The sequence below is a fragment of the Macaca fascicularis genome, chromosome 8 (genome assembly GCF_037993035.2).
Source record: "Macaca fascicularis isolate 582-1 chromosome 8, T2T-MFA8v1.1".
In the NCBI taxonomy this organism is placed as follows: domain Eukaryota; kingdom Metazoa; phylum Chordata; class Mammalia; order Primates; family Cercopithecidae; genus Macaca; species Macaca fascicularis.
The window spans coordinates 135,990,233-136,009,657 of record NC_088382.1 but is presented as its reverse complement, the minus strand read 5'-3'; the positions used below and the strand labels follow the sequence as shown (position 1 = coordinate 136,009,657).

The 19,425-nt window shown below is 38.8% G+C and overlaps 1 long non-coding RNA gene across 1 annotated transcript; it reads right to left on the bottom strand.

Annotated features, from left to right (window-relative positions):
- Positions 1-827: 827 nt before the first annotated feature.
- LOC107130725 (uncharacterized) lies at positions 828-4,795 on the bottom strand. The gene is made up of 3 exons (XR_001493236.3): positions 4,733-4,795; positions 2,947-3,076; positions 828-2,052 (listed from the first exon to the last, which is right to left on the bottom strand). It is a non-coding gene; the product is annotated as an uncharacterized lncRNA (long non-coding RNA).
- Positions 4,796-19,425: the final 14,630 nt, after the last annotated feature.

Sequence of the window (19,425 nt, the reverse complement as noted above, 5' to 3'; positions counted from 1 at the left end):
TCCGTTGAAGGAAAACCCCAAACACAGAACAGGAGATTGAATCAGCAAAGTCAGACTCTGGGACAGCCGGACTGGGGTGGTGGGAGGCAGGCAAAGAGATGAAGGCTTGCGGTGGGGCACCCTTGCAGTCCTCTGCTCAAACCGCCCCTGACCCCACCAAGGCTTCCAGGTGCCAGCTCCTGCATTTCTTTGCCTCAGGACTTTCTGTTGCTGTAAGAGACCCATTTTCCACCTACAGCAGGTAGGAAGAGCCAGGGAAGTAACGTCTGTACCATCCCAGCACTAGCAACCCTCAGCCAATGACTAGTGGAAATGAATGCTGGCATACCAAGCTCCCTTGCCCTTCTAGGGGTGGAGGTGGGTGGCTAACTCAGGGATTTGTGTTTCAGACTGACTCCCAGGTGTTCCTCAATGGGAGTAAACTCCAGTTGTCCACACTGATAGCTGGCTTGATAACGCACCCTGCATTGATGGCCTTCCCTTCTTTGTCTCACTTCTCCACTCCCCTACTGGTCTTCACATCTCAAATAAACTACTTGCATTCAATTTCTTGCTTCAGGATCTGCTGCTGGGGAAAGCAAAGACTGGAGATGGAAATTTGCTGCTATTGAAGATGTGGATGTGTGACTGTGGACCAGGCAATGCCTAAGGACCAGGCAAGTAACAACTTCAATATTGCGTCAGCTCAGAGCTTCTGTGCCGACATTCAGAGACTAGATTGTGTTTTTCCAAAATTCCAAATAGGGCTTTGTCTATTTTAGGTGTTGAAAGAAGGTGTATTAGTCTTTTCTCAGGCTGCTAATAAAGACATGCCCAAGACTGGGTAATTTTGAAGGGAAAGAGGTTTAATGCACTCAGAATTCCACATAGCTAGGGAGGCCTCACAATAGTGGCAAAAGATAAAGGAAGGGCAAAGGGGTGTCTTCCATGGTGGCAGGCAAAAAGGGCTTTTGCAGGGGAACTCCCATTTATGAGACCATCAGATCTCATGAGACTTATTTACTACCGTGAGAACAGTATGGGGGCAACTGCCCCCGTGATTCAATGATCTCCACCTGGTTCCATTCTTGACACGTGGGGATTATTTACAAACCGAGGTGAGGTTTGGGTGGGGACACAGATAAACCATATCAGAGGGTATCCAAGCCTTGAGCCCTTGAGAAAATGTCAGAGAAGCTCAGCAGCAGGAGTCAGGTGACGTCAGCCTCACCTTTTGACACTCTCTATCTTTCTCTTTATGCCATGGCAACATCTTATGGCTTTCTCTTTTCCCCAAGTCCGGCGCTGTTTCCTCTTTCCTTGCCGTACTATTCCTTGTGATTTTTTCTTCCTATCTGGAGATAACCCATTTCCTTGTCAATCTTGTAAAATCCTTCAAGACTCAGCTCTTGAGTCCTTTCAGAGTAGTGAATGTTTCCCGCCCTAATAGCAGCTCCATATCGTATTAAGTTACTGTGTTGCACTCCTGCTGTCCCCTGCTGTGCCTGCACCCAGATTGGAAAAGTGAAGAGGGCAAGAACTGTGTTCATCAGAATCCTCAGCGTGAAAGTGTTCCAGCAGCCTGCAAAAGTAGCAGGAAATACGACTAGGGGAAGAAGAAATTGAGCATCTAGTCTTGAAGTGGGCCGGGCAACACAACAGAGTAGAAAGCATTTTTGAGCTTGCTGCTGGAGGTTTATGCTTGGGGGTCATGGAGAATTTTTAGAGGAGAAGTTGAAAGAGGCAGACACGTGGGAACACGGGAACACAATGCCTATTTAGAACAGAGCAAGTGGCTTGGGTACAGGAGAGTTTCCAGAGGGTGGGGAGATGAAGCTGGGCATGGTGGACCTTCAGGAGTAGACCATGGAACACCAGCAGTAAACATCATATCCCCTAAGACCTTATAAGAATTGCAGAATTTGGGCTCACTGAAAAAGAATCTGCATCATAAGAAGATTCCCAGGTGACTGGTATGCACATGAAAGTTCCCGAAGCCCTAGGAAGTTCTTGCAGATTTTGAGATCCAGCAGTGATGTGCTCAGGCAGAGTAGCCGAGGTCTCCTCTATCACCTGGGCAATGCAATACAGAATTACTTGAATTAATTTTAAATTATCAATGACCTTAAGCTTCTGTTTTCCATTTCTCTTCTTGATAAAGCCAGAGATGAACTTGATTGTTTTTGTCAACAACTTGCTTTACTACCTCCTCCCCTTTACAGATGGTTTTTATGTGGGAAGCTGCTTGACAGAGGGGAATGGCGCTATAGAGCAGTCTTTTGGATATAAGAAGAGGCGTGTCTATTCCCATTTTCCCCTTCCTTTCTTCCGCCTTCCCTCCCTCTTTTCCCTTCTTCCTTCTTTCCTCATGAAACACATGATGAATTCACTTTCTTGCATTCCAGGGATGCAGAGATCAGGTGAAATTAACATGTCAATCAGAAGAAAAAATTCAAATTTTACATTTAAGATGTTTGAATGTATATTCTTGTTTCAGAGACTAGGCTACCAAATAAAAGTTCTAACATTGAATTTTTATATTAGAAATTATTTCAAAACAGTGTTTTAAAATTTACTGTTACCCAAAATTTAAACCTACTGCTGGCTTCCCACTATTTCTGGACAATTATCACCTTGCCACAGCTGTTTTAAACATGGACAAGTATATGTCTCAGAAAATTTACTAGCAGAAAAATGACAGGCAATATTATGACAAAATCATGACAGATTTTTTACACTGATGTATTAATCAGAGGGCTTGTGTAGCATCTCAGTGTGACCAAATAGTAATTACAGTTTGGATGTTTTAGTGGTTACCTGAATAATTTCAAGCATGACTGCAGATATCTTTCCCTTAGCAGCATAAAAAAACTATTACTTCATTGTTTGTCAAAATAGCCTTGGGCTATGTCTCTATGATGCCAGTTATAAGTCAATTACTAGCTACCAGGAAATAGATATACTCACTTAGATCTGAGTAATTGAATTCTTTAATTTGTGGCCGATGTTCTTGTGTGGAAGCTGCCTATGACCAGGAAATATGTACAGTGCAGATCAGTAACTTGACAGGTTAGTATTATTTTGAATGCATGGTTTACTGTGTACAGCAAAAAGAGTGAAATGCATTGTTTAGTATCTTGCACGTAGTAGGTGCTCAATGAACCTTATTGGAATGTTGTCATAAATAGAGCAGGCTTTAAAACAGCATATCGTCTGTCCATTCTATATGTCTATTCAGTGCTTTTCTATAAATAGCCTGCATTGATTCCAATCCATATAACTATTGTGTGACTTGATTTTAAGTGCCTTTAAACTTAAATAATGATGCTGTACAGAAATATTTAAATGAGGTTCAGTTGGACAACATGAATGTTGATAATAGGAGAATTAATTAAGTCATAGGAACTATCTTGCCACTAATTCAATGTGATAGACTTGGGTTGATTACCCTATCTGACCATATTGCTGGAATCTCTCTTTTAATGCAGGCAGAGATTTCTAATATGAGATAGAGAAACTCTTTCCAACTCAAACTAGACAAGCGTAGCTGGAGATGCTGAGTGAGTCCTCCCAAGAAGGGGAGGCTTTCTGGATAGAACTGTGCTGAAGAGGTAGCAATGTTCAGCCAAACAAAGAAGAAAACACTGCTTAGAGGTTAACAAAATAGTGTACTTAGAAATGGGTTAGGGTTTTCGAATCCAAAATGAAGCCTTTTTTCTTGGGCATGTATAATCTCAATTAATCAAAACTCTTAATCAAGCCTTCATTTCTAGAGGGGAAATCATATAAGCTTTGAATCAGACAGAAAAGGGTTCTAACTACATTCACACAAACAACATAGTCTCCCTGAGCCTCTGTCACAGTATTTGTAAAGTGGGTTTATTGTAAAAATTAAATGAGATGATGTATGCAAACATTAGTCACTGCAAATTCCTGGCACATGGTAATAACAATGCTAATATTTGTTCCCCAAAAGGAAGCTTCTAAGATTTGAGCTAGGATTACTTAAGTCTTTAATACTTTCTTGTGCAAGCCATGTGGTATTGCTCTGCTTTTATTTTCTTATCTATAAAATGTGGAAAATGGTAGTACCAATATTATAGAGTTTTTTTTTTTTAGGAATAGCTGAAAAAAAAATGTATAAAATAATGATACCAATGTCAGGCACAAAGTAAGTGATTGAAAATATTGGGTGTTTTCATTATCATTACATATTTTTTTTACAACCTTCACTATGTGAAAATATACATCTAGAGAAATCTTAATAGAAATAGTTGCTATTAGTTGAATGTCTCCTTTATTTGAGGCACTATGCTAAAAGCTAATAAGTATATTTCAATTTAATCTTTGCAACTACATAGCAAAAGAGATGTTATTATTCCCACTTCAGATATAAGAATACAGGGCTCAGAGATGTCGTGTAATTTGCCCGAAACTACAGAGTTAGTTAAGTTAGAGTGACAATTTTGAGATTGTAGATCTTCATCTAATTCTGTAGCTAGCACTCTTTCTGCTGTACCACACTACCACCAAAGTGCGAGTGTAACTCTGACTGGATAAGGAAGCAAAAATGACTCTGAGTTGTACTTAAGGGGTTGCAGATAATTTTTGGAAGGAATATTTTCTATAGGACAGAGATGAGAACTTGTTAGATCGATGCATAGGAAAGGTGTTATTGGTCCATTCTCACGCTGCTATAAAGAACTGCCTGAGACTGGGTAATTTCTATAGGAAAGAGGTTTAATTGACTCACAGTTCTACATTGCTGGGGAGGCCTCAGGAAACTTACAATCACGGCAGAAGGCAAAGGAGAAGCAGGCATCCTCTTCACAGGGGGGCAGAATGGAGTAAGTGCAAGCAGGGGAAATGCCAGATGCTTATAAAACTCTCAGATATTGTGAGACTCACTCATTATCGTGAGAACAACACAGGGGAAATCACCCCCACATTCCTGCCCTTGGTCCTGCCCTTGAAGTGTGGGGATTATTACAATTCAGGGTGAGATTTGGTCGGGGACACGGACAAACTATGTCAGAAGACATGTGTGTGTTTGAAACTGGTGAGGATGGGAACAAGAAAAGGAAAAGGGAAAGGTGGGAATTCTGAAAACAAACTTAGCTTTTATATATATATGTGTGTGTGTGTATATATATGTGTGTATATATGTGTATATACGTGTGTATATATGTGTATATACGTGTGTATATATGTGTATATATGTATATATATGTGTATGTGTCTGTGTGTGTGTATATGTATATAAAATTACATTGGACTAAATATACCATGGTATCTCTTACTGTGTCTTTCAAATTATGGTGCAGTTTAGTTATTAGAAGAGGGCAGACTCTAAGCCCAAGCTGGGTTTAAATATTAGCTTTGTCTCTCACCAGTGGTATAGTCTTGAGCAAATTAACTTCTCTGTGCCTTTGCTTCCTCCTCTGCAAAATGAAAAGAGGACCCCAGCATTTCATTAGAATTACTCCAACAAATACTGATGTCTGCCTCACCGCAATAAATTCTTATTTAACTTGTCTGGCATGGAGCCCCAGCATCAGAGTTTTTAAAAACTTCCGGAAGTGACTGTAATATGCAATCAGGGTTGACACTCATCAGTTAAATACTAGAATATAAGTTATCTGCAGGGAAGACCAGCCTCATGATGGCCCCAGAGTCTAGCTTATTGCCCAGTACACAATACACACTCAATACAAACTCGATGAGTTAATAATTACACAAATACATGAATGTATGACTGGGCTTAGATTCAGCTCTGAGGCCTGATTCTACATCCAGCGATCCTTCTACATTCTATAAAGCTGCTACTTGGATATTTACAGAAGACTGCTAGTTTCTTTGGACAATGTGACTCTCCCTTAGTTCTTCAGATAATCTTCTTTGGACAATGTGACTCACCCTTAGTTCTTCAGATAATCCAAACCAACTGGCTTAAGCAAAATACAAATTTTTGACTCATTAAATTAAAGAATCCACGGATGGCCTAGCTTTAGGCATGGTAGAATTCCAAAACACAGACGGTATCCTCAGGGCTATGATTCTCCCCCTTCTTCTCTTGACTCCTCTTCCCTATTAGACACTTTTCCCAGACGTGCCGTTCCCTTGAGGTGTCAGGATGGCACCCACTGTGTCTGCTTGGCTCAGAGCTCTGTGTTAGCTGTCCTGTCTTAGGAGTCAGGGATGGGAGCTCACTCAAAGGCCATGGACTGGGAACAGAAGGAGTTCACTCCTGGTCAAAAAGAATCAGAATTCCACTGTCAAAGAAGTATGCCTTCTTAATTACCAAATCCAACATAATAGGTGGAAATATCTAGAAGTTGTCTATCCATATGGTTTTAAGAGAAAAAAGTCATTGTAAGAGGAGTCCATCCTTCTTCTGAGGAGCCCTGCATCCACAAGCAGTGCACCTGTTGTGTTGCACAATGACAAATGATTGCTTTCAGTGAGAATTCACTTTCATTCAGTGTCAGTGTCCTTGGTATCTGACTCATTCTCTCATCCTAATAACCATCTTATTTGATTATAGTTTATTACTCATTGCCTGGATCAGTGATTCTCAATGGAGGGTAATTCTGTCCCTCTGGGGACATTTGGCAATGTCTGACACTATTTTGGTGTCCACCTTCGGGACAAATACTATAGGCGTCAAGTGATTAGAGGCCAGGATCTGCTAAACATCCTACAGTGCAAAAAATAGCTATCCACCACCCACAAATAAAGAATTATCCAGCCCAAAGTGTTAATAGCACAGAGATTGAAAAATTATGAACTAGATAATTCTAGTAGCTTCTTAAAAGTTCTATGCACCTTTATTCTCCTCCCGTCCTGTAATCTTTCCATTACCTGGCAACTGAAGTGACTTTTATAAAGCACAGATCTAATGCTACCATCCCACTGATTAAGAAACTTATGGTTCCTCTTGATAACAGAAAGGAAAAAGTGTGCACTATGATTCAAGGCCCTTGAAAATCTGGCTCCCAGTGTCTTTGAGACTTCTCTTTGATGATGTCCCTTATGTATAAGATACACTTAACCACTCAAATGTTGTCTCTATGTACACTTGGTGTACCCACCCGATTTTCCTTTCTTTTGGTGTTTCTCCACACCGTCATTGCTGTTCCCAATTTTGTTTTTAATTTTTACCTTTTTTAAAGAGCAGTTTAGGTATTTCCTCTTTTGCTCCCCACTTTTCTATCATTCATTCATTCATTATTGATTGATTGGATTCCTTATGTTAGGCACTGTGCTAAACCATGAAGATGTAATGGTGAGTAAAGCAGTTCCTTTTACTATGGGGCTTAGAGTGTAGCAAGGTAGGCATTTAAAATATGAGATAATAGGAAAAGGACATTGGGAGCATGTTGGAGGGGAGGACGGCATCAGAGAAGATTTGCAAGAGGAAGTGACTTTTGGGCCAACCTGCAAAGGTGATTAGAGTTAGCCAGAGCTGGCCAGAAGAACAAGGTGGATACTGGCTTTGTAACCTACCTAAACCACAAAGCCCAGTTCAAAACTTTCACATAAGCCCTTCCCAGATTGCCCTAATAGAAATTAATCTCCAAGGTCTATTATAATACTTATTACCATCTTTCTTGCATTATGTATTTATGGCAAATATGATAATTGAACTCCTGGTAAATATTTAAATTGAAAATTGCCAAACTTTGCAGAAGATTCACAAGCATTGTTCTCTTATCTCAGAAAGGCAGCTTGAATACTGAGGATTGTATTTTCCTCCCTCATCAGCAAAACAGCTCTACAAAGCACCATAAACATATCTTTAGAAGGAAGTTATTTTGGTGTGTGGCATTAAAACTGGATACAGCAAGATGTGACAGGGACAACAGGCACATCAAGGGTCAGGCTTTGCTGTAATTAAAAGGTAAAGTCCCAATGTATATATGCCTTTATTCATTCAGTGGGTCTTTGTTGAGCACCTAGTATGAACTAACTGCCAATATTTGGTACTGAGAGTAGAGTGCTGAGCCAGACTTACGTAGTTCTTATCCCGTGTATAGTTGAAAATAGACATTAAGTGAAGAATCACACAAATAGATGCAGACTTGTTGACTTTGAAGAGTCCAATGAAGGACCCATAATGTGACAAATAGATGGGTCTCTGAAGGGTGTCTTGAAAGAGTCTGACTAAGGGATTAGCCTGGTGTGAGCAGTGCAGGAGGAAGTGCCATCAGGACTGGGGTCTGAACGTTAGTGGCTACTGAGGGGAAGGGAAAGAAAGAGACTACCAGAGAGAGGAAACAATATGAGCTAAAGGAGCACTCATGGAAAGCAGTGAGGAAGGGAAACCGAAAGAGAGCCAATGTGTTCAATGTAAGAAATTCAAGGAGTGCTGCAGGAGAGAAGGCTGGGAAGAGGATGGAAGGCAAAATGCAAGGTCTTTTAAGCCATGGTAAGAATTGCCATTAAAAAAATAGATGAGTTCATGTCCTTTGCAGGGACATGGATGAAGCTGGAAACCCATTCTCAGCAAACTAACACAGGAATAGAAAACCAAACACCGCATGTTCTCACTCATAAGTGAGAGTTGAACAATGAGAACACATGGACACAGGGAGGGGAACATCACACACCGGGGCCTGTTGGGGGATGGGGAGCTAGGGAAGGGACAGCATTAGGAGAAATACCTAATGTAGATGATGGGTTGATGGGTGCAGCAAACCACCATGACATGTGTATACCTATGTAACAAACCTGTACTTTCTGCACATGTATCCCAGAACTTAAAGTATTAAAAAAAAATCAGAACGTCTGAAAATAAAACACACATTGAAAAAAAAAAGAATTTTGTTTTTTATTCTAGGAGCAGTGGGAAACCATGGGATAGTTTTAAGCAGACAGTGACATGATCAGATTTGCATTTTAAAAGAGCACTCTGATTACAGCATGTGAAGAACCAGAAATTATACTAGTAACGGACCCTGAAAACTTGCTTCGTTAACAATTCTCATAGGTGATAAACACCAGAACATGGCATGTTTGATAAATTAGCTGTAGGTCATTCAGTAGGGTCATAGCAGTAGCAAACCCTAGCCTCTTTGGTTGAAGAGAAAAGAACAACCAACAGGAGTCTGGAGCGTGAGAAATTAAAAGGCTAACTGGAGAGTTGTTTAACTCTTTGATTCACATCTCTCTGGCAGGCTCAGTAAAAACGTCTGAGCCCCTAATTTGCAAGCAAAAGAGAATAAAAAGACTCAAGATGACACTGTGGTTTGAATGTGTTTTTGCCAAATCCTTACGGAACCTCAAATAGCTGTGCATTTTGAGAGTGTTATCAATGCAGGAGTTGATCATGGAGTTTAAGGTTTGTATGGGCATGTCTGCACCTCCGCATAACGTGGCCTTTAAGCTCAAAGGTTCCTCAAGAGCCTCAAACCACATTACCAGACAAATCATGACAACAGCTGGAAACTTGTCACTTAAAAGAATCCGTTAGAAGGAAATAAAAAAAAAAAAAACCCCTCTGAGGGAGACAACGTAGAGAAATGTGCTTCTTTGAACTTCGTGTGAATATTCCAGCAGGAGACCCCAAAGATTGCACTCACCAAATGATTGTTGCCGAAACCCTTGTCAGGAAACAAGGCTGGGGCCCAGAAAGCAAAGACAAGGTTATCAACAACGGGTAATGGAAAGGGGCCCTGAGTCCTGGCCTGGGAAGCAGTTGGGGATGAATTACCAGGCTCCATTTGTGGCCCAGCTGGGAGTAAAGATGAAATCAGCAGTGATCCTGCCCTGATCTCATGCTCCATTTCAGTTCCTTTAAACTTGCATCAAATGGAGGACCACAGGATAGTCAGGGGAAACCAAAGCCACTTAAATATCTGTGGCTCTTTCTTCACGCCTATAAGTTGGAAGGGAGGCCATGCAGAAAATATTAGTGACAGATTGGCTGCATCTCACATGCATACCCATACAATGTAGCTAAATATACAGGAGTTAGAGAATGAACACACTTACGTATATGTATAAACATGCCTCTGCACATATCAACATACATATTCGTATATATTGTTATATAACTAACTGTCTTAGCCCATTTTCTGTTGCTTATAACAGAATACCTGAATCAGGTAATTTCTAAAGAAACAGAATTTATTTCTTACGGCTATGGAGGCTAAGGAGTCCAAGGTTAAGGGGCTGCCTTTGGTGAGGGCCTTCTTGCTGGTGAGGACTCTCTGTAGAGTCCCCAGGCAGGGCAGGGTATTACACGGCAAAGGGGCTGAGTGTGTTAATGTACTAGTTCAGATCTATTTCTGTTCTTATAAAGCCATCAGCTCCTTTCACATGACCCATTAACTCATTAATCTATTAACCCCTTGAATGGATTAATTTATTCATGAGGGCAGATCTCTCATGATCCAATCACCTCTTAAAGGCCTTGCCTTTCAATACTGTTATATTGGGAATTAAATTTCAATATGGGAGGGAACAAATATTCAAACCATGTCACTATTCATACTTGTTCGTAGACCATATGCATGGGCACACTCATACATTTGTGCTCATACATAGGTACATCTAAGAGTGAATACATAGAAGTATACACATACTGGAACAAACAAAATTTTACATAGCTAATATAAGATGTACAGATACATATCCATGTCCACATACACACATATGCACACATGCACATACACACATACATGCACATATACACATACATGCAAATAGCCCAGTGTATGAAAACTCAAGAGCTGGGCTGAGTAGGCTTGGATCTAATCCAAATGGAAAAGAATTGGATCTGAAAGAATACTAGAGCTAGATTTGGCTTCACACCCTAGCTCACATGCACCCAGTAATCTGCACAGGTCTTCTTCCTCTGAACCTAAGTTCCATATTATTGTTGTTTATTTTTTAATTTTGCATGTAAGAAATTCTATCAGGTTGTTACAGAATGCAAAGAGATTCCCAGAAGAGGTGACATTCAGTTTGGGCCTTGAAGTGGGTGAAGGGAATGAATAGTAAAGAAAATAGCTTCAGAAAAGAGGTGGGCATTGCCTGTAATCCCAGCACTTTGAGAGGCTGAGGTGGGTGGATCACCTGAGGTCAGGAGTTTGAGATCACCCTAGCCAACATGATGAAACTCTGTCTCTGCTAAAAATACAAAAATTAGCTAGACATGGTGGCACACACCTGTAATCCCAGATGCTCAGGAGGCTGAGGCAGGAGAATCACTTGAACCCAGGAGGTGGAGGTTGCAGTGAGCCGAGATCACACCACTGCACTCCACTCTGGGTGACAGAGTAAAACCGTCTCAAAAAGAAAAAAAAAAAGAAATTGGTGATGGTTGCTGCTTAGAATGGGAGTTAAAGGAGAAAAGAAAACTCTGGGCCATATGTTGAATGGTCTTAACTGCAAGGCTGAGGAATTTGGCCTTTGTCTTTAGGGAATAGGTTGTGTTGGAGGGTTTTAAGCATTGGACAGTCAATAGCAGATTTGTGTTTTAGAAATAATGGCCTGGACATAGGGTGGTAATTGTAGGGATATCCCTGAAAGAGATAAGAAGGTTTTAAAAGCCTTTTGCAGCCATCCTAATGGGATGTAAATAAAATAAAATAAAATAAAAATCTGAACTCAGGCAGTGTCTGTGGGGAGTCACAGGAGCTCCTCAAATAATATAGAAGTATGAGCTGCTTGTACTCTGCACATGTGAGTCAGCACCAGCCATTATCCTGGATGCCTGATAAAGTCTTCTTTTATGTCCAATGTATGTAGTACGTATTTGTCAAAAGACTGTTGGATGACTTGTAATTCAGGGCCCTCTTTTTTTCAGATCTCTTTTTATTGAGACTTGGGAGATTGCTAATAGGCACCTGGGCAGCACTTTGTTTTGTCAGCCTGTAGAGTCCTAAAGCCCCATCTAAGAGTAAAGAGTAAATGGGGAAATTATCAGTAATCCCAACAAGTAGAATCCAAAGGAGCTAATCAGAGAATGGTACAAAGGAAATAAATAAGAAAAAGTGAAAGATATGTTGGTTACACAGATCCAACTTCATATCAATCAAAGAAGAATAAATATAATATTGATAACAAATATTAAAATGTTACACTAATCACCTACTGTTTTCACCATCATGAATGCTGTGGCAGTTAATTTTACGTGTCCATTTGACTTCCCCATGAGATCCCCAGATATTTAGTTCAATATTATCCCTGGGTGAGCCTTGAAGGGTGTTTCTGAATGAGATTAGGATTTGAATTAGTAGGTTGAGTAAAGTAAATTTGCCTCCCCAATGTGAGTGGGTCTCATGCAATCCATTGAAAGCCTGGATCAAATAAGAGGCTGAATAAAAAAAATTATTCTTACTACTGCCTGTCTTTGAGCTGAGACTTTATTCTTTTGCCTTCAGACTCAGATGTGGCCTGGAAGTTACACCATCATTTCCCCTGGTTGTCAGGCCTTCGGTCTCAGCTTGTAAGTATACTATTAACTCTCCTGCATCTCCAGCTTGCTTGCCAATGGCAGAGCTTAAACTTTCAGCCTCTATAATAACGTGAGCCAATTCCTTTATCTATAATTATAACTAAATCTATATTTATCTATATCTACATCTATATATCTTATTGGTTCTGCTTCTCTGGAAAGCCCAGACCAATAGATATGTCATGAGGTTTATGAGATTTGGGCCTAAATAATGTCCACTCATTCCTCTAGACTAATACATATGCCATGAGGTTTATGAGATTTGGGCCTAAATGTCCACTCAGCCCTCTAATAGCAGCTGGTAGAGTATGACTTTTTACTGTGGACATTTGTTTTTAAATCAGCATAGCTTCTTGTATTATTTATTTATTTTTAAGGCAAGGTCTCACTATGTTGCCTAGAATTGTTTCAAACTCCTGGGCTCAAGTGATCTTCCCATTTCAGCCTGAGTAGCTTGGACTACAGACATGTGCCACCACACTCAACTACATTTTTAATAAATGAGATAGCAATCATTGTGTGATTTCAAGTAGACAGTACTCCCGGAGGCAGGATGTGTTAGTATTCTTTTGCTAAATGACAAATTACCACAAATGTAGTGCCTTAAAACAACATACATTTATTATCCCTCCCTCCCTCCCTCCCTCCCTCCCTTCCTTTTGTGCTAGGGTCTCACTTTGTCACTGAGGCTGGAGTGCAGTGGCACAATAACTCACTCCAGCCTCGAGCTCCTAGGCTCAAGCAATCCTCCCACCTCAGCCTTCTGAGTAACTGGGACTAAAGACACACACCACCACATCAGGCTACTTTTTTATTTTTTAAACATTTTGTAAAGACAGAGGTCTTACTATGTCACTCAGGCTGGTCTTGAACTCTTGGCCTTAAGCAATCCTCCTAATTCAGCCTCCCAAAGTGCTAGGATTGCAGGTGTGAGCCACTGCACCCAACTGTCCCACTGTTTCATGGGTCAGAAATTCATGCATAGCTTAGCTGAGTCATCTGCTCAAGGTCTCACAAGGCTGCAATCAGAGTGTCAGCTGGGCTGGAGTCTCTTATGAGGCCCAGCGTCCTCTTTTATGCTCACATGGTTATTGGCAGAATTCATTTCATCAAAGCTATAGAACTCATGGTAGCTTGTTCTTTTCTTTTCTTTTCTTTTTTCAATAGACATGGAGGTCTTGCTATATTGCCCATGCTGATCTTAAACTCCTGGCCTCCCAAAGTGCTAGGATTATAGGCATGAGTAACCATACCCAGTCAGCTTGTTTCTTGAGGGTCTTAAAGAAAATATCTTTTATTTATTTCATTTCTGATCTCTAGATCCTCTTCTAAATGGGACACCTAGTTAGGTAAGACTCACTTCTAACAATCTTCCTTTAAAGTGAACTGATTAGGCACCTTAATTACACCTACAAAATCCCTTCACCTTTGACATATAGCATAACATAATCATGAGAGTGATATCTCATCACTGTTCCCACAAACCATTGGTTAGAAACAAGGCATAGGTATAACCCATACTCAGAGAGAGGAGATTACACAAGGATATGGGTCATTGGTGATCATATTAGAATTCTGCCTACTACAGAGAAGAATGGACCAGTTTGTCACAGTGACTTGACTTCATTAGATGGAACTCTGAGCTGGTAGCAAATCAATTAACTCACACTGAAGGTCAGCACTTGCATACAGAGCATTTCCCCTGAGTTTTGAATAAAGTCTGGCTACGTTATTTTGCTATATTTTGGTTACTTAGGCCCACCACAATTTCCATGGTATCTTGAGCTACTTTAAATTAAGACAATTAGTCTCTATATTTATAAGGTAACTATTCCTTGGAAAAATATCACTAAGATATTCCAAGATATCACTAAGATCTAGCTGGTCAAGTTGCTTGTTGAAGGATGGTTCTACTTCTTGAGCTGGTTTCTGAAGTTTTGATTTCCTATTGATAGCTAGTGTTTTGCTAACTATCTGAAACAAGATTTATCCCCTCTTGAGCTATAAATTTCTCAGCTTTGCTTTGCAAGCCTTGGAGATCAATGCTGCTGTATTTCAGAGCTCCTCAATCAATTGCTGTTCTTGAGAAGAAAAGGGAAAATGGTCGAAATATGGTTGTCAAGATTGGCAGATTGTGGTGGACATTTGATGCACCACACAGACCCCCCTCCATGGATGAACATATTGCCTCAACTGCTGACAGTGCTGCTAGTGGATGACCCTGTCTCTCATCCTTCTTGAGGATTCTGTTGGTTAAGAAAATTGCCTCACTTATATGGTTTGGTTGTGCCCTCACCCAAATCTTATCTTGAATTATAGCTCCCATAATCTCCATGTGTCATGGGAGGGAGCCAGTGGGAGGTAATTGAATCTTGGGGGTAAGTTTTTCCTGTGCTGCTCTTGTGATAGTGAATAAGTCTCATGAAGTCTAATAGTTTTATAAAGGGCAGTTCTCCTGCACATGCTCTCTCGCCCGCCACCATGTAAGATGTGCCTTTGCTCTTTCTTTGCTTTCCACCATGATTGTGAGGCCTCCCCACCCATGTGGAACTGTGAGTCCATTAAACCTCTTTTTCTTTATAAATTACCCAGTCTCAGGTATTTCTTCATAGCGGTATGTAAATGGACTAATACACTCAGCCAATGTCATGTCTTGTTCCAGGAACAGCCCACATCCAGTGACTGATAAAGGCAGGAGTATAAAGGTATGTGGGGTCATCTCAGCTCCAGAACTATCTATGGAGTGATCTAATCCCATCACTGGGGTTGCATACAAGTTCAACATCTGCCTTTCCCTAGTACTGATTCCTTTCCCTCCTTTCTACAGGTGTTAATTCCAAGAGTACCTCCCAATAAATGCCCACATGCCAATCTCTGATTCCATCTGCTTTCCAGGGAATCCAACCTGCAACTGCAGAGAGAGAGGATTTGGGGAGGGTAAGTATCTGGACCCTCTCCTTTGCCTAGTCATTCCATACTACTTACTGTTCTATAAGCTTGTAGTGCTACACTTCCTTGACTTTACACAGGCTGCTTCCTCTGGCCAGATTTCTTCATTTTGTGACTGAACTTCTACTCATTCTTTGAGGCCTATATGAAATATGAACTTTTCTGCATATCCTTTTCTTATCTGTTGGGTGAAATTAATTCCCCCTCTTCTACAATTCCATTGCACTTTGTGCATACTTGTGCTACGTGTAGAGTACCTATCACATTATATTCTGTTTATTTGTTCATGTGTTACTTTTCCCTGCTTGATTGTACAATCCCTCAATACCTAGATTATGTAAGAAGGTTCAGTTAACAGGTATCAAAAAGCTTCATAGAAATGATTGGTTTAACAAAGAGCCTTTTTTGGGTTAGTAGAATTTAAAAAGGCAAAAGGATGCATCATTTTACATTGTAGGAAGGGTATGTGCAAAGTTTAGCAGCAAGAATGAGCATAGCATATGTAGAGGGGGCAGTGAGGTCATTAATCTAGCTGTAACAGAGGATGCAAATTATGGGAGATAAGAAAGGACCAGGAGGCTAAGATGAGCTTATGAAAATATTTTAATGTCATGTTAAGGTATAGGCCAAGAATTTCAGACTCCTGTGACTCAGGAGTCAAGCAGATAATGTGAATAAAGATGTTTTGGTATAAAATTTTTTTTGACACTGGAAATTAGATTTGAGTATTATTTTACTTTTTCTTTGTCATTCGAAAAACAATGCATTTGTGATGATAAGTGACAGCTACCATTCATCCTGGGGGTTACAAAATAAAATTGCTAAGATTTATTACAGTGGTATTTTTTGATCCCATTGTACAAATATAAAACTTGAAGTTTAGAGGTTTTACTATTTTCTATTGATTTCTGTATTAATCTTTATTATTTCCTTTCTTCTGCTTACTCTGGGTATAATTTTCTCTTCTTTATCTGCTTTTTTAAAGGTGAAATTGAGGCCAGTTATTTATGACTGTATTTTGTCTAATATAGTCTTTTAGCGCTATAACTTTCTATCAAAAAACTCTTTTAGCTGCATCTCACAAGTTTTGATATATTGTGTTTTTAGTTTCATTTTGTTAAAAGTACTTTCAGAGGTTGTATTTAATTTCTTCTCTGACCTTTGGTAATTTAGAAGTGTGTTATTCTGATTTAAAATGTTTGGGACTTTTATAGATATCTTTCTGTTATTGATTTCTTATTTATTTTCCATTGTTGCTAGAGATTACACCTTGGATAACTTGTATTTACAAAAATTTATTGAGACATTTTTATGGCCATAATATGGTCTATCTTGGTAGTTGTTTCATGTGTGCTTGAAAAAGTAAATGTATATTTTGCTATTTTGGGGTAGATCTATAAATATCAATTTTATCAACTTGGTTGCATTGTGTTATTCGTGTCTTCTATATTCTTACTGATTTTCTGTCCACTTATATTCTATGAGTTATTGAGAATCAGGTTTTAAAATCTCCAAGTAAAATTTTGGATTGGTTTATTTCTCTTTGTGGCTTTATCAGTTTTTACTTTATGTATTCTGCAGCATTATTATTAGGTTCATGAGTGCTATTGTAATTTCCTCTTAATGAGTTACCCCCTTTATGTCATAAAATAATGCTGTTTATCTTGAGTAATACTCTTTGCTCTGAATTCTACGTTTTCTGATATTAATACAGGCACTTCAGGTTACTTTTGGTCAGCGTTATCATAGTACATCTTCTTCCCTCTTTTTATTTTTAATACATTTGTGTCTATATATTTAAGGTAGGTGTCTTCTAGGTTGCATATAGTGAAGTCCCGCTTTTGAATCCAATTTGAGAATCGATGCCTTTTAATTATGGTGTTTATTTGTGTTTCATATGATTATTGAAATAGTTTGTTTAAACTTGCAATGTTGCCATTTTTTTTCTCTTTGTTCTATTACGGGGTCCCCACTTTCTTTTTATGCTTCTTTTGGATGAATGTTGTATTTTTATGATTTTGTTTTATCTCTTTGTTGGTTTATTAGTTTTAACTCTTCATTGTGTTCTTTCAATGATTGCTTTAGGGTTTAGAGTACTTTGGACTTATCACAATCTACTTTCAAGTGGTATTATATTCTATATACTATAAAAACCTTACAAGGGTAGAGTTTCACTTTTTTGCTTCTGGCATTTGTGTTATTGTCATAACTTTTACATTTACATTATGTGATAATCCCACAATATATTGTGGTTATCATTGATTTAGGCAGATAATTATCTTTAAAAGGTAATTAAATAATAAGAAAAGTAGTTTTATGTTTACTTATGTGTTTACAGTTTCTGTGCTCTTTATTTCTCTGTAGATTGAAGATTCTATCTGGTACCATTTTCTTTCTGTTTGAAGTAAAAGTACTTCCTTTAACATTTCTTACAATGCAGGTTTGCTGGATATAAACTTGAAGAAGTTTTTCCTTCATCTTTGTTAAACAAAAATATTTTTGCTGGGAAAGAATACTAAGTTGGTTTTATGTTTTCTTTCAGTAGTTTAAAGATTTTGTACCACTTTCTCCTGGCTTCCCCTATATCCTATGAGAAATTTACTATTATCATTATATTTGTTCACTGTATGTAATACACTTCCTTTGCATGGCTGATTGGAAGCTCTTTTTCTTTCATTTGTTTTAATAACTTTGATTGTGATGTGCCTTGATGTAATTTTCTCCACATTTCTTTTTCATGGGGTATGTTGATATCCTTGGATCTAGATCTATGGCTTTAAAGTTTTCTTCACATTTTGAAAATTTTCAGTCACTGTGTTATACAATATTTTTATGTCCTCCTTTCAGGACCACTTACACATATGTTGGGCTCCTTGAAGCTATCCTATAACTCACTGATGATCTGTTCTCTTCTTTTTTCTATCTCTTTTTTTGTTTCTCTTATGTGGTTTATTTTATTTTATTTCTTTGCAAACTTTAAAGTTTGTATATAAACTTCACATATCTTTTCTTCTGCATTATCTAGTTTATTTTAAATACAATTTAGCATATTTTTCATCTTATACATTATAATTTTTATTTCTTGAAGTTTAATTTTTTTATAGTCTTTATTTCTCTCCTTAACATATTTAATCTTTACCTTCATGTATACTATCCTGCTATAATAGCTGTTTTAAAGTCCTTGTCTATTAATTCTATAATCTTTTCTAGTTTGAGGTCAGTTTTGACTAATTGATTTGTTTCTTAATTATCAGTGGTATTTCCCTACTGCTTTGCATGCCTGCAACTTTCTTATTGGATGCCAGGCTATTTAAATTTTACCTTGCTGCATGCTGGATATTTTGGTGTCTCTATAAATATTTTTGAGTTTTGTCTTGGAATGTGGTTAAGTTACTTTGAAACAGGTTGATCTTTTCAAAGTGTGTTTGCTGGTACCAGAACATTTAGTGTAGGGCTAATTTTCTGGCACTACTAAGGCAAAACTTGTCATGTGTTATACATGATACTGTATGAATTATGTGGTTCTCTCCTCTAACTAGTGGGTATAGCCTATGTGTGCTTTGCACATATTCCCTCTAATATTTGGGTTTATTTCTTTCATAGACTTGGGGAGTCTTCTCACATGCCTGCACTGATTTGTACTTAGTTGAATATTTGAGAGGGGCCCTCTGTAGATACCCCAAAACATCTCTCTCTTCGCAGATCTTTTATCTCTAACACTCTTCCCTGTAAATTCCAGTTGTCTTTGCTCCTGTAGACTCTTATATCTGCTTTCTCAACCCAGGAAGTTCACGGTCTCTGTGTGGATTTGCACTCCATGTACCACATCCTGGAAACCTTTTTCAGGTAGTAATATGAAGCATTAGTGGAGAATCATCTTTGTTTTTTTTTTGTTTTGTTTTATTTTTCTCAGAATCACTGCCCTTCTTTGCTTGAGGTCCAATGATTTAAGAATGATTGTTGCATATATTTTATCTGAATTTTAAATTTTTTCAGGCAGCTGGGTAAATGCAGTCCTTGTCACTCCATATTGA